Source organism: Sorex fumeus, unplaced genomic scaffold (genome assembly GCF_029834395.1).
Source record: "Sorex fumeus unplaced genomic scaffold, SorFum_2.1 ptg000034l, whole genome shotgun sequence".
NCBI lineage: Eukaryota > Metazoa > Chordata > Mammalia > Eulipotyphla > Soricidae > Sorex > Sorex fumeus.
Window position 1 is genome coordinate 32,303,894 of NW_026606091.1, and position 12,888 is coordinate 32,316,781.

The window sequence follows — 12,888 nt, forward strand, 5'->3', positions numbered from 1 at the left end:
GGTCCTGGAGCAGCTGAGGTTGACATGGAAGGGGGCCCACAGAGGGAGCAATAAAAAAGAAACCCCCTCTCAGGAGTGACTGGAGGCTCAGGGGGTCAGTTTCCAGGAGAACACGGCTCCCCTCTGTTTCTGGATGCATCTTTTGCAGACACTGGGACAAGCTTGTTGAAAATGGCATCTTGGGACCCCAGGGAACAGAGCTGATGACCAGAAGACTCACTTCTCTGCGACTGAGTAGCAGGACTGAGCCTATAGCCTCTGAGAATTATTAGGTGTGACCCAGAAATAAGAAATCAAGAAAGAAAATTTACTGTAAAAAACATATTAATGTTTTTAATAAATCAGGGGGCTGGAGTGATAGCACAGCGGTAGGGCGTTTGCCTTACAAGCGGCCAACATGGCCGACCCGAGTTCGATTCCTCCGCCCCTCTCGGAGAGCCTGGCAAGCTACCGAGAGTATTCGATATGCCAGACACAGTAACAACAAAGTCTCCAGTGGAGACGTTACTGGGCCCGCTCGAGCAAATCGACGATCAACGGGAAGGCCTTTACCTTTTTAGTAAATCAGGGGCTGGAGCAATAGTACAGCTGGTAGGGTGCTGGCCTTGCATGTAGATGATCCCAGTTCAATCCCCATCATCCCATCTGGTCCCCCAAGCACCACCAAGAGTGATTTCAGAGTGCAGAGCCAGGAATATCCCCTGAGTACCCCGGGTATGGCCCCCAAACAAATGAATAAGAAAGATTAATATATCAAAAATTTTAATTATAAAAAATTGCATCACCTTTTTTTTTGCCTTTTTGGGTCACACCCTGCGATGCACAGGGGTTACTTCTGGCTCATGCACTCAGGAATCACTCCTGGCGGTGCTCGGGGAACCATATGGGATGCTGGGGATCGAAGCCAGGTTGGCCGCGTGCAAGGCAAACGCCCTACCTGCTGTGCTATCACTCCAGCCACACCTTTATTATTTGTGGAAGAGCATGATGAGAGCAAATCTAGAAGCTAGAAGCAAGCAGTGTTGGACACGTGCCTTGACTACAAGGTTGTAAATTTAATCCCTGGTACCACCGCAGACGCAGATGCCAAAGGGGATCCTAGCAGCTGTGTGATTGGGGATGCCCAGAACTGTTCATGATACCAAGCCACCTGGTATGTGTGAGCCCCACCACAACCAAGGGGTATGATTCTCATATTTAACAAAAAGGGGTGTAAGCACCACAGCCAGGATGCCCAATCCCTGGTGAAAATGCATGTGACCAACATGGGGACTTCAGGTGGGCACATATAAAGCACGTCAGGGAAAGGAGCACAGGTCTCCGTGTGCACTGCAGCTGAGTGTGCGAGCACCATAACCCTCTGTGTGATCCCTGCAAGTGCCACGGTCAGGGGGATACTCACCCCCATGATCACAAAAGCAGCGGCAAAGTCAAGGGGGGAGCAATTGTCACTATCACCCTCTTCCTCCTCATAAACAAAACCAAAAATTACAAGTTGAACACTACTATAAACCTGTTACCTAAACTACAATTTTAAAAAAAAAATTGCAGAGGCCAGGGGCACTGAAGCTATAGTACAGTGGGTAGCACACTTGCCTTGTACATGGCCAAACTGGATTCGATCCCTGGCACCCCATATGGTCCCCCAAGCACTGTCGGGAGTGATTTCTGAGTGCAGAGCCAGGAGTAACTCCTGAGCATTTCTGGACAAATAAAATTTTTAAAAGTTTCTAGTCACACCTGGTGGTGCTCAGGGCTTACTCCTGGCTCTGTGCTCAGGGATCACACCTGGTGGGCTTGGGGGAATATGTGGGGTGCCAGGGAGCTGCATGCAAAACAAGCACCTTACTGCTATGCTACTCTCTCTCTCTCTCTCTCTCTCTCTCTCTCTCTCTCTCTCTCTCTCTCTCTCTCAAAGCAATTCACAGAGATAGTGCAAGGGTTAAGGTGCTTGTCAACCAACTTGATCTCCAGGACCTCATTGTCCATTGAGCACCAGTGGAACGTTCTGGCTTGGAGCTGGTGTTTCAGATGCTGATTCTACAATTTGGCAGAATCGGGACGTGTATCCTAGGACTTGTCTCCTCTTAGCTACGTGAATTGCATAAGAAACTTCATGCCCCTGAGCCTCAGGTTGCTCATCGGCGCTGATAGCATCTTTCATCATAGTGACGTCATCCCCAACGTGCTCTTAGCTCCCTCCCTGGCCCACTGGGTGTTAAGCGTCAGCGATTATTTACTATGGCTTTATGACGATGCACATCACAATACACACAACCTTTTCTCTATTTAGGGATTTTTTTGGGGGGGTGATGCCTGCCAAAGCAGTACTCGGGGCCCCAGGAGATGCTCGGCCAAGTGGGCCAGTGACTCAGAGCCAGAGTATGAGGATGTGGTGCTGCTTGGGCCCAACAGTGCTCAGGAGACCATGCGGTGCAGAGGATGGGGCATGAGCTGGGCACAAGCCTTGCCAACCTCTGTACTATCTCCCAGAGCCCCTAACTTGGGGATTTTCTCATGAGATGATTTACTGACATATTGCTAGTCCCTCCCGCACCCCCCCTTCCGTTTGTTATTGTCACAGTTGCTACTGTGATGACACAGCTCACTCGCTCAGCACTTCTGGTCTCACCGAGGGCTGCTCTCCTTTAGCCGTGATGCTGGCACACATGCTCAGTGTCAGTGCTCACTCTCAGTGCTAGCCAAGGTCACACTTCCTCTCTGTGACACTGGCACATCTTCTCAGCATGGTGCTCTCAGGGGGCATGCCCTTTTTGTGGTGTTCACACATGCCCCACACCCGGGGTGGTGGAGCAGGTGGAATCACTGGCAGCCGCAGGGACTGTGGAAGGCAGAGCAGCCAGATTCGAATGGCTGAACCGCTCAGAGGAGCATGTGGGGTAACAGGGATATGAACTCATGACCTACACTTGCAAGGCAAATGCTCTCAGTCCCTGAGCTATTCCTCCAGGCTGTAGGGATATATCTTTCTCTTGTTAATGTTAAATAAATCCAAACTTCCTACTGCTAGCTAAATACATACAGCTATTTTTCTATTTTCTTTATATAGTTACAGATATCTTAAAATAACAAGCATCTGCTTCCTCATGAGCCCTGGTATTGCCTGGCAGTTTTTCTCATCCAGGCCAAGAGAGAGCACTGAATGGTGGAGGGTCCTCAGGCTTCCATGTCTAATGGCTGGTTCCAGGTCAGCTGAAGGTGCCGTGTCTCACTATGCAGGCCAGAGGGAAAGGAAGGCTTGCGGGCGTGATAGTAGGAATCCCAGGAGGAAGCGAGAGCTAGTGTTAGGGCCAAATTCCTCCACCATGTTGACCAGCACTGTGTGCACAGTGCCCCTGACCACATGAGGCCACCTGTTCCCCCTGGGCTTGGTCACTAGCAAGCATTTGCACTCAGGTCGTCCCTCCTGACGGATGGTATCTTAGAGTGCAAACTTTTGGCTGGGCCAAACTTGGATACATGGCAAAAAAATTCAGGAAAGGGGGGAAAAGAGCCGAGTCCAGAGGGGTAGTCCAGTGGATAAAAAACTTGCTTTGCACGCTGCTGACCTAGGTTCAATCCCTGGCATTACTCATGGTCTCCCCTACCAAGTTCCATCACGGGTGATCCCTGAGCACAGAGCCAGGAGTAAGCCCTGAGCACTGCCAGGTGTGTCCTAGAAACACAAACCCCTGCCAGGAAAATTTTTTATAAGTCCAGCCCCGACTGGGGAGAGTTGACCCTGCTGGAGATCCCGGGGGCTCCTGATAACGTGCGCTGTGCCTCCAGGACTCAGCCCTCATGGGGCCCTCGGAATCTGAGCCTCTGAGTCTGTTACAGCCCCCACATCCCCAAGTGGCCCTGCACCCCCACCTGCCAACAGGCCGGCCTGCCCTTCCCTGGGACTGAGCCCCACCTCCCCAGCTCCAGGCCTCTGTGTGTGCCTCTGAGCTCAGCGCCCCCTTTTGGCAGGAGCCAGGGCCAGAGCTCACTGAATGCCAGGAGAGGAGAGCGAGCAGTGGGTGGAGCTGCCCAGAGAGCCGCTCCTGCAAGCAGAGACTCATCCTGAGGCCAGGTCTGCCGCCAATGCACAGCACAGGTTTGGCGAGTCCTGGGCCCAGATGCCCGGACCCTGACCCCAGGCGGCGGGCCTTCCCCGGTCCTTTCAGAAGGACAGAAAATGGCAGGGTACCCTCCGGACCAGCTGTCCAGGCTCAGCCCTTCACAAGCCCCACATGGGCTAGGCTCGGGAAGGACACCATGGTGGAGAGCCAGGCTTGCAGGCACGAGGCCTCGGGGTTGGACCTGGCACCACCATGCCAGTGGGATCCTTGCACACAACTGTCTGTGATGCCCACGTCTGAGTGTCATCTCACACACTGCAGTCAAACCTCAAGTGAGTGAAGCCGGTGATCTCTAGACATCATACCCGCCACGAAGGAAAGGCAGGAGGGCAGTATCTGCATTGCAAACCATAATGTCCAAAAGTAGAGAGTATGGGGAATATTGTCTGCCGTGGAAGCAGTGGGAGGGTAGGAAAAGGGGGGTATAGAGGGGATATTGGTGGTGGGGAATGTGCACTGGTGGAGGGATGGGTGTTTGATCATTGTGTGATTGTAACCCAAACATGAAAGCTTGTAACTATCTCACAGAGATTCAACAGCACTCCACTACAGCACTGTCCTCCCATTGTTCATCGATTTGCTCGAGCGGGCACCAGTAATGTCTCACAACAAATTGTGAGACTTTTTACTGTTTTTAGCATATCGAATACATCACGGGGAGCTTGCCAGGTTCTGCCGTGCGGGTGAGATGAGAGATACTCTCGGTAGCTTGCCGGGCTCTCCGAGAGGGACAGAGGAATCGAACCCGGGTCGGCTGTGTACAAGGCAAATGCCCTACCCGCTGTGCTATCGTGCCAGCCCAGTGAGTCAATAAAATTAAAAAATATATTAAAATTAAAAAATAAGTATCTGAAAAAAATTTTTTAAAGGCAAAAGGGAAAATATTCGAGGCAAAATAAAGCTGCTGTGACAATCATGATGTCTATCCCTGGTGTGAAGAATTATAAGACAGTGTTTCAGAGCTGAGTGTTTGGGTAGTCTTCTCAAAGCGAAAGCTGTTGAGCGGCAGAATATGGCTGACCTGCATACGTGAGACCTTGAGTTTGAACCCCAACATGACCCCCTATGGCAGAGTGTGGTCCCCAGATCCGATGGTGTGACCCCTGCACAATCTAGTGTGCAACTCCCAGCACATCAACGCAGGACAACAAGAACAAGGGGAAAGGGAGGAGAAATAAAGGACTGGGACGTGGCTTAGCAGAAGAGCATTTGCTTGCTTTGAATGTGTGAGGCCCTGGGTTTGATCCCTAGCACTGGAAATATTAATAATAATAATAACAATCACTGTAGCACTGTAGCACTGTCATCCTCTTGTTCATCGATTGCCTTGAGCAGACCCCAGTAACGTCTCCTTCGTCCTAGCCCTGAGATTTTAAAAAGTGCCACATTCAAGGCTCTTTCAGGGTCAGGAGAATGAGACCCATCACTGTCACTGGTTTTTGGCATATTGAATACGCCACGGGGAGTTTGCCAGACTCTGCCGTGTGGGCAGGATACTTTTGGTAGCCTGCCATGTTCTCTAGAGTAAGAACTAGATAATAAGAACTAGATAATAAGATGTCGTGCTTCTGGGAGCAGGGTTTTATAGTCTCTGGGTCTTGGCCATTGATGGGATTACACAGTGCCAGGGGCAGTTGGTGAGTGTAATGCTTACATACTGGAAGATGGGGGATCTGGGTGGAGGAAGCCCCAGTCCCAATCCGAGCAGGCTTGGAGATCTACACCCCGGGTCTCTCACACCTGGGTTCATCTGCCAGTTCCTTCATGCATGAGGCTCGTCCGAACGTGTGGAGAGTGGTCTTAAGTATGTCTGTGGCTGGAACCGGATGCTCACTTCGGCAGCACATATACTAAATAATAACAATAATAATAATAATACTAAAGAAGGGGCTGGAGAGATAGTACACTATCTCATTGGTTAAGGCCCTTGTCTTACACGCAGCTACCCCCACTTAGATCCATGGCATCGCTTATGGTCCCCTGAGCACTGCCATGAGTGATCCCTGAGTAAAGAGGCAGGAGTAAACCCTGAGCATCATCAGGTGTGGCCCTCTCCAAAACCTAAAGGAAGATGAAGAGAAAGAGGAGGAATATCCCTAGCACTTCATAGTCCCCGAGAACTGCTAGTAGGGATCCGCAAACCAAAAGCCAGGGAGTAAGTCCTGAGTACAGCAGGGTGTGGCCCCCAACCCCCAAAACAAGCAAACGAAATCCCCAAGTACATAAAAAATGAAAAACACAGAGAACATCCATGAGCTTTTGTCTCACCAACAGCACTGAAAGGCTTTAAAATTCATGGCTTGCTGCTTCTGTTCCCGGAGAACAAAGATTATTAAACTTGTTTATATGGGATTATTAAACTCACTTTAATACTCCTTTGCCTTTAGTTTAATTATTACTTTTACACTTTGGATTGCTTTAATAGATTCAGTAGATTAATAGATTACTTAAATAATACCACACCATCATTATAATGCTATAAAAGAAATGCAGAGATTTCCCCCAAAGAAGGGACAATGGCTATGTGATGAGACAGAAAGTTGGGGCAGGGACGTGGGGGTGGAGAGGACCATGGCCATGGGCAGGTGGCCTCCTGTCCACTGGATCCTCAGGTTGGGGCCACCTCCTGGTAACTCCCTTCCTAAAGCAGTCCCTTTCAAACTCGCAATGTTTCTGCAATAAAGACACAAAAGTAGAAGCCATCTGCCCGTTAGATTTGGGGGATCCTAGCCTCCTCAGGAAGCTGCCTATAGAGGAGAGGGACTAGAGAGAAGGCGCAGTGAATAGGGTGCTGGCCTTCCATGCGGCTGACCTGGCTTCATTCCCTGGCACCACAATGATCCCCTGAGCCCCATCCGGAGGGATCTCTGAGTAGCACTGTAGCACTGTCTTCCTCTTGTTCATCGATTTGCTCGAGCGGGCACCAGTAATGTCTTCTGGTGAAACTTGCTGTTACTGTTTTTGGCCTATCGAATACGCCACGGGGAGCTTGCCAGGCTCTGCCCTGTGGGTGGGATACTCTCGGTAGCTTGCCGGGCTCTTCAAGAGGGACGGAGGAATCGAACCCGGGTCGGCCACATGCAAGGCAAACACCCTACCTGCTGTGCTATCACTCTGAGTAAGAACCAGAAATAAGCCCCAAACACTGCCAGGTGTGGCCCCCAAACAAAAGCCTAAGGCTGGCTGTACAGGTAAGTTGGAGCGGAGTGGCAGAGAAGGGCATCACGGATGGCAATACAGAGCAAGGGGCGCAGCTCAGCAACTGCACGTGCCAAGCTCTCTGTTCTATCCCACCCTGTAGGGTGGGAACGGGGGAGTCCAAACCTTCCAAGATGGAGAAATACTTCAAAGTAGTAAATTGGAGAAAACACTTCAAAATGTTCTCTTTGAGGAATACCTCCAAAGAGAGCACGAGGCCCGAGTTCTAGCACCACATGCTCCCCAAACACCACCGAGAGTGACCCCTGAGCATCCAAGGGGTCACTGGGTGCCACTGGGTGTGACTCAAATCCCCCAACACACACACACACACACACACACACACACACACACACACACACACACACATCCCAAATGCATAGACAGGACCTAAGTTTACAGACACTGGAGAGGCCCAACACCATTTCCAAGGGACAGTCCTATAGGTCAGGGAGTTGCTGGCACCCACTTGCCCCAGGTCACGGAACCAGCATTGAGCAAAGCCAAAAGCAGCACTGGAGACGTCTAAGGAGTGCCCTTGCCCTGCGTCCAGCCAGCTCCCCAAGTAGGGCGGGAATGGGCTCTTCCACCCTGCCCGCTCCTTCTCCACCCAGTGGCTGCATTCCCATGTACTTCCACTCTGCCAAGTACAGTGGCCTGTGCTCAAACATTTGTAAGGACGGAGCCTCCAAGAAAGCAGCAGCGTTTCCTGGCATCTGCCTCTGCACTGGGGGAGGGGGTGTTGGTATCAAGCTGAGAAGGGGGTGGACCCCGCAGCCACGCAAGGCTCCTGAAGGCCTCAGTACATGGCTGACCAGTTCTGTAAACTTGAACACATTCCTTAACTTCGTATACACGAAGCATGTAGCCCAGTGCCAAGGACATGATCAAAGTGCAAAAACATATTTTTTTTAGTTTTGAGTTCTTATCTGTCTTCTGGGGAAACACCATAAAAAGAAAACTACCTGGGGTCAGAGACACAGTTCAGTGGGAAGGAGCCCACCAAGGTTCTATCCCCAGTATCCCCTATGGTCCCGTGAGCACCACCAGGAATGATTTCTGAGTGCAGAGCCAGGAGTAACCCCTGAGAAACACCGGATGTGACCCAAAAGCAAAATAGAAAAAAGCAAAAGGAAAAAAGAAAGAAAACAGAAATAACTGCAAACAGTTGATTTATGTCTTCTACTTCATTGTCTTTCTTCAAAGAATAAATCCATTCAAATCCACAAATCGTCGACTGCCATGTACCCACGTGCCCTGGGTACAACCTGGTTGTGTACCAAACCATCTCCACACAGCACTCGTCCATCTAAACTCTAGATGTGACTGACAACCATCAGCATTTCCAGGGGAAGGTGCTGTTGTGAAAAGCTGGGACAGGTGGGTCACATGCCAGAATCGCTCCAATTGCTCCAACCCCTGGAGTTTCCAGGCCAGAGAGTGAAAATAATCGGCTATCAAGGGCTCCTCCTACAGGCACCGAAGTGCAAAGACTGACATTCAAGAGGAGGGCATCTGGAAGGGCATTGCTGCGGGCAGAGAATGGGCTCCCTGCTTCCTTAGTGAACCCGAGGAACTGTTTCCAGGATGAACCCGAGGAACTGTAAGACTTGCTTGGAACCATGTCTCTTTCTGATGGATGGAACCTCAGCACCAGCAGCCTGCATTTTCCCCACAACAGCTTTTTTTTTTTAGTGAAACATCATGAGGTACATTTGTAGACTTACAAATTTTTGTGCTTGGGTTACAGTCATACAATGATCAAGTACCCCTCTACCAGTGCCCATTCTCCACCCCCACCAATCCCAGTATCCCTCCCACCCCCCCCCCCATCTCCCCATCCCACCTGCCTCTGTGGCAGGGCACTCCCCCCTGTTGTCTCTCTCCCCTTGGGTGCCGTGGTCTGCAAAAGAGACATTGGGTAGCAATCATGTTAGGTCCACAGTCCACCCTCAGCATGCATCTCCCACCCTGGGCGGATCCTCCCAACACCCTTCATTTAGTGCTCCCTTCTCTAGCTGAGCTGTCCTTACCCCCAGAGTGTGCGGCTGGCCACCAAGCCATGGAGTGAACCTCCTGGTATTTATCACAGCTATTCTTAGGTGTTAGTCTCCTACCCACAACAGCTTAGAAACAAAAGCTCAGAGGGGCTTCAAGGATTGGGCAGTTGGGGGGGGGGGGGTGGGCTGATCCTATGAGAAACAGCAGAAGAAATGGGACCACTCAGAGCAGAGAGGAAGAGCGGCTATGGAGACACCCTCACACACCCTCATGCAGGAGGGCGAGCAGTCCCAGCTACACGGCCCCACTGGTGGGGGTCAGTGACAAGTTTTATTTCACACGCGGGAAGAGCCCGTTACCCAGGATCTCTGCACACGCACAGTAAAAGTCCAGGTGTGGAGGCCTGGGTCGGAAAGCTTAAGCAGGGGTTTTGTCATAACCAAAGCTCGCTTAATCAAGCACACTGAGCTAGAGACTTGGTGGGGAAAAAAAATAATAAGTAGGTCTTTATTCACACCAGCTGACTGGGTCGGGGAGCTCGGTGAAACAAGCACCTGGAGCCATGAGCCAGGGATCAGAGGTCCCAAGAGCACTTTTAGAAAGCATATGCAGGGTCCAGGGTGGTCACCACTTTGCATGTTGCAGTGACCTGAGTTGGACCCCCTAGCACCGCATGAGCCCTGCTGGGTGACACTCTGGAGGTCCCCAGAATGATGGTGGCTGCCACGCTGTGAGCCCCAAGTACTAAACTGAGCTGTCCTCCCAGGTAGGTTTATGAGTGTCACCAGTGCCTGGGAGACAGCCCCCCACCCTCCGGCCAAATACTACTAATTTTTAAGACAAATGACATAAAAAATCAAACAAAAGGGTAGATTGTGCTACTCATCATCCTGTGCCCTAGTTCTGTTTTTTGTTGTTTTGGCTGTTTGGGTCACAGGCTCTTCACTCCTGGCTCTGCACTCAGGAATTATTCCTGGCGGTGCTCAGGGGACCATGTGGGATGCCGGGAATCGAATCCAAGAGGGCCTCATGCAAGGTATTACACCCATTGTACGATGGCTCTGGCCCCTGTACTCTAGTTCTGTATGACGGAGTCAGGGGCCGGTACACGGGGCCCCTGCTGGCTTTCTAACTTCCTGTGACTCTGGAATGATCTCGAGATACAGCACTTTTTTAAAAACCCTGCATGACATACTTCACCCCTAAGAGGTTCTGAGTTGCCCCAAAGGCAACCCGGCCTGTTTGGAGAGTGTACTGCCATCAGCCACACAAGACTCGGTGCAAGTATGAACAGGCAGCCGGGTTCATTTCGAAACCGTGATCAATCAGCTCGGAAGATTTACACTCGCGATTAGGGAGGCCTGTGTCGTGTTGACAGGTGTCTAATTTGGTTAGGCTGATCATAAATCTTCAATTATCTGGGCTCTCGTCATTAAAATCACCTATGGCTACACATTCTTACTACTGCTTCCTCAGGGGAGCTGGGGGCGGGCGGGGCGGGGGGGGGCATCTCAGAACCAGGCACTCACTCACTGCAGCGTGGCAGGTTGTTTAGGTCTTACTTCCTCCACTGTGATTTGCAATAAGAAACACATCTTGTTCCTTTTTTCTTTTTCCTTTTTTTCACTTTTCAGGGGGTTTGGGGTCACACCAAGCAGTGCTCTGGGAGTACTCTGGCTGTATGCTTGGAGGTCATGCCTAGCTGTGTTCAAAGGACACACCAGGGTAGGGGTTGAGGAGGGGGCAGAGGATGGGGGGGGGTGTTGAACCCTACATGCAAAGCATGTGCTTCAGACTGCTGAGTTCTCTCTCCAGGGGATTCATTTTTATCACTAAACCCCAACCCCCAGCAGGTACTCAGTAAATTGTCATAGTTCAAAGGAGGAAAAATTGTATGCGCGGTTATTATTTCCATGGGCCTGGGGGTAGATTTTTTTTTATTCTGAAGCAAAGATATTCAAAGAAATCTCAGAGATTTTACTTTAAAGTTAGGACCAATGTGCACCCACATATCCAGGTATTTAAAAAAACACTGGGGTATTTGATCATTGTATAATTGAAACCCAAGCACAAAAATTTGTAAGTCTACAACTGTACCTGATGGTGTCTCACTAATAAAAATTAAAAAATAAAAATAAATAAAAACACTGGGGTTTGTTTGTTTTTGCTTTTTTTGGGTAACACTCACACCCAGCGATGCTCAGGGTTTACTCCTGGATCTGCACTCAGGAATTACTCCTGGTGGTGCTTGGGGGACCATATGGGATGCTGGGGACTGAACTTGGGTCAGCTGTGTGCAAGGCAAATGCCCTACCTGCTATGCTATTGTTTCGGCCCTGAGCTATAGGTTTGACCTCTAAAGATCTCCTAACACCACTTAGTTTTGTTAGTTTCCAAAGATACAGTAGCACCATTTGATTTAGGACAAAGTTTAAAAGGCAGGCTTTTCCAGACAGCAAAACCAAGTGAATTATTCAACATATCTCCTTGCTTAAAAATCCCTGCCAGAACAACTTCCCAATCAGGACTAGAGAGAGTAGAGCGGGGAGGCTGTTTGCTTTGCACAGTTGACCCAGGTTGAATCCCTGGCACCTGATATGGTCCCCAGAATAGCGCCAGGAGTGATCCCTGAGTGCAGAGCCAGGAGAAACCCTTGAGTATCCGCTAGGTGTGGCCCAAAAACAAAGAGAAAGATCGACCTCCCAACTGTATCTCTGTTTCTTTCAGAAATCAGGGGCCCAGGGTACAGTTGGTGGGTAAAGGCACCACCTGACAGCGTGAGGCATGGGTTCAGTATCTGGGCTGCCCACATGGGCCCCGCAAAGCCCCCGGGGGCCTGCTGTCACTCAGCAGTGTGTTGTCTCTGGCACACAGCCCAGTGCAGGTGAGCACATGATGGGCAGCTCTGGGAACATGTGTGTGAGCACGACCCCGCCAACCCAACGAAGTGTGCACGACCCTTGGTCATCAAGAGGATGACAGTCTCCGAAGGAAAGGGGAGGAGATCTGCAGGGGACCTCCAAGCAATACTCCGGACTCATCACTAAATATACTCAGCCCCGTGTGCACCATGCGTAATGATGTAGCAGGCCTGGGGACTGCCAGGTCCACCCAAGGCTACACCTGGCAGTGCTCAGGGATCCGTGCAATGTCAGGGCTTGAGCTTTGGGCCTCTTGTACACGGGGTATGTGCTCCAGGTATTGAAGCTGTCTCCCTGGCCACCATGGTGGGGAAAATGGGGCACCAGGGGGACCTCTCAAAGGGTACTCCAGGAGCCTGGGAGCCCCTCCCAGTAATCCCAAGCCAACCAGACCGGAAGGCTGAATGCGAGGGTCCAAGGATGTGATGCTCAGTTTCCCAAGGGGCTGGAAATGACCAGGACCACACCTGTGGTGTTCAGAAGCCTCCAGGGCTACACCTGGCAAGGCTGGGGGTCTTGAGGTGCCAGGCATGGAGCTGGGGTTGGGTGCAGGCACAGCCCCAAGTCCCTGTACTACAATGGTTGGAGTCTATCACAAGTTTGTGGGGGAGGAGGGCATTTAGGACAGAGAAGGGACCACTATG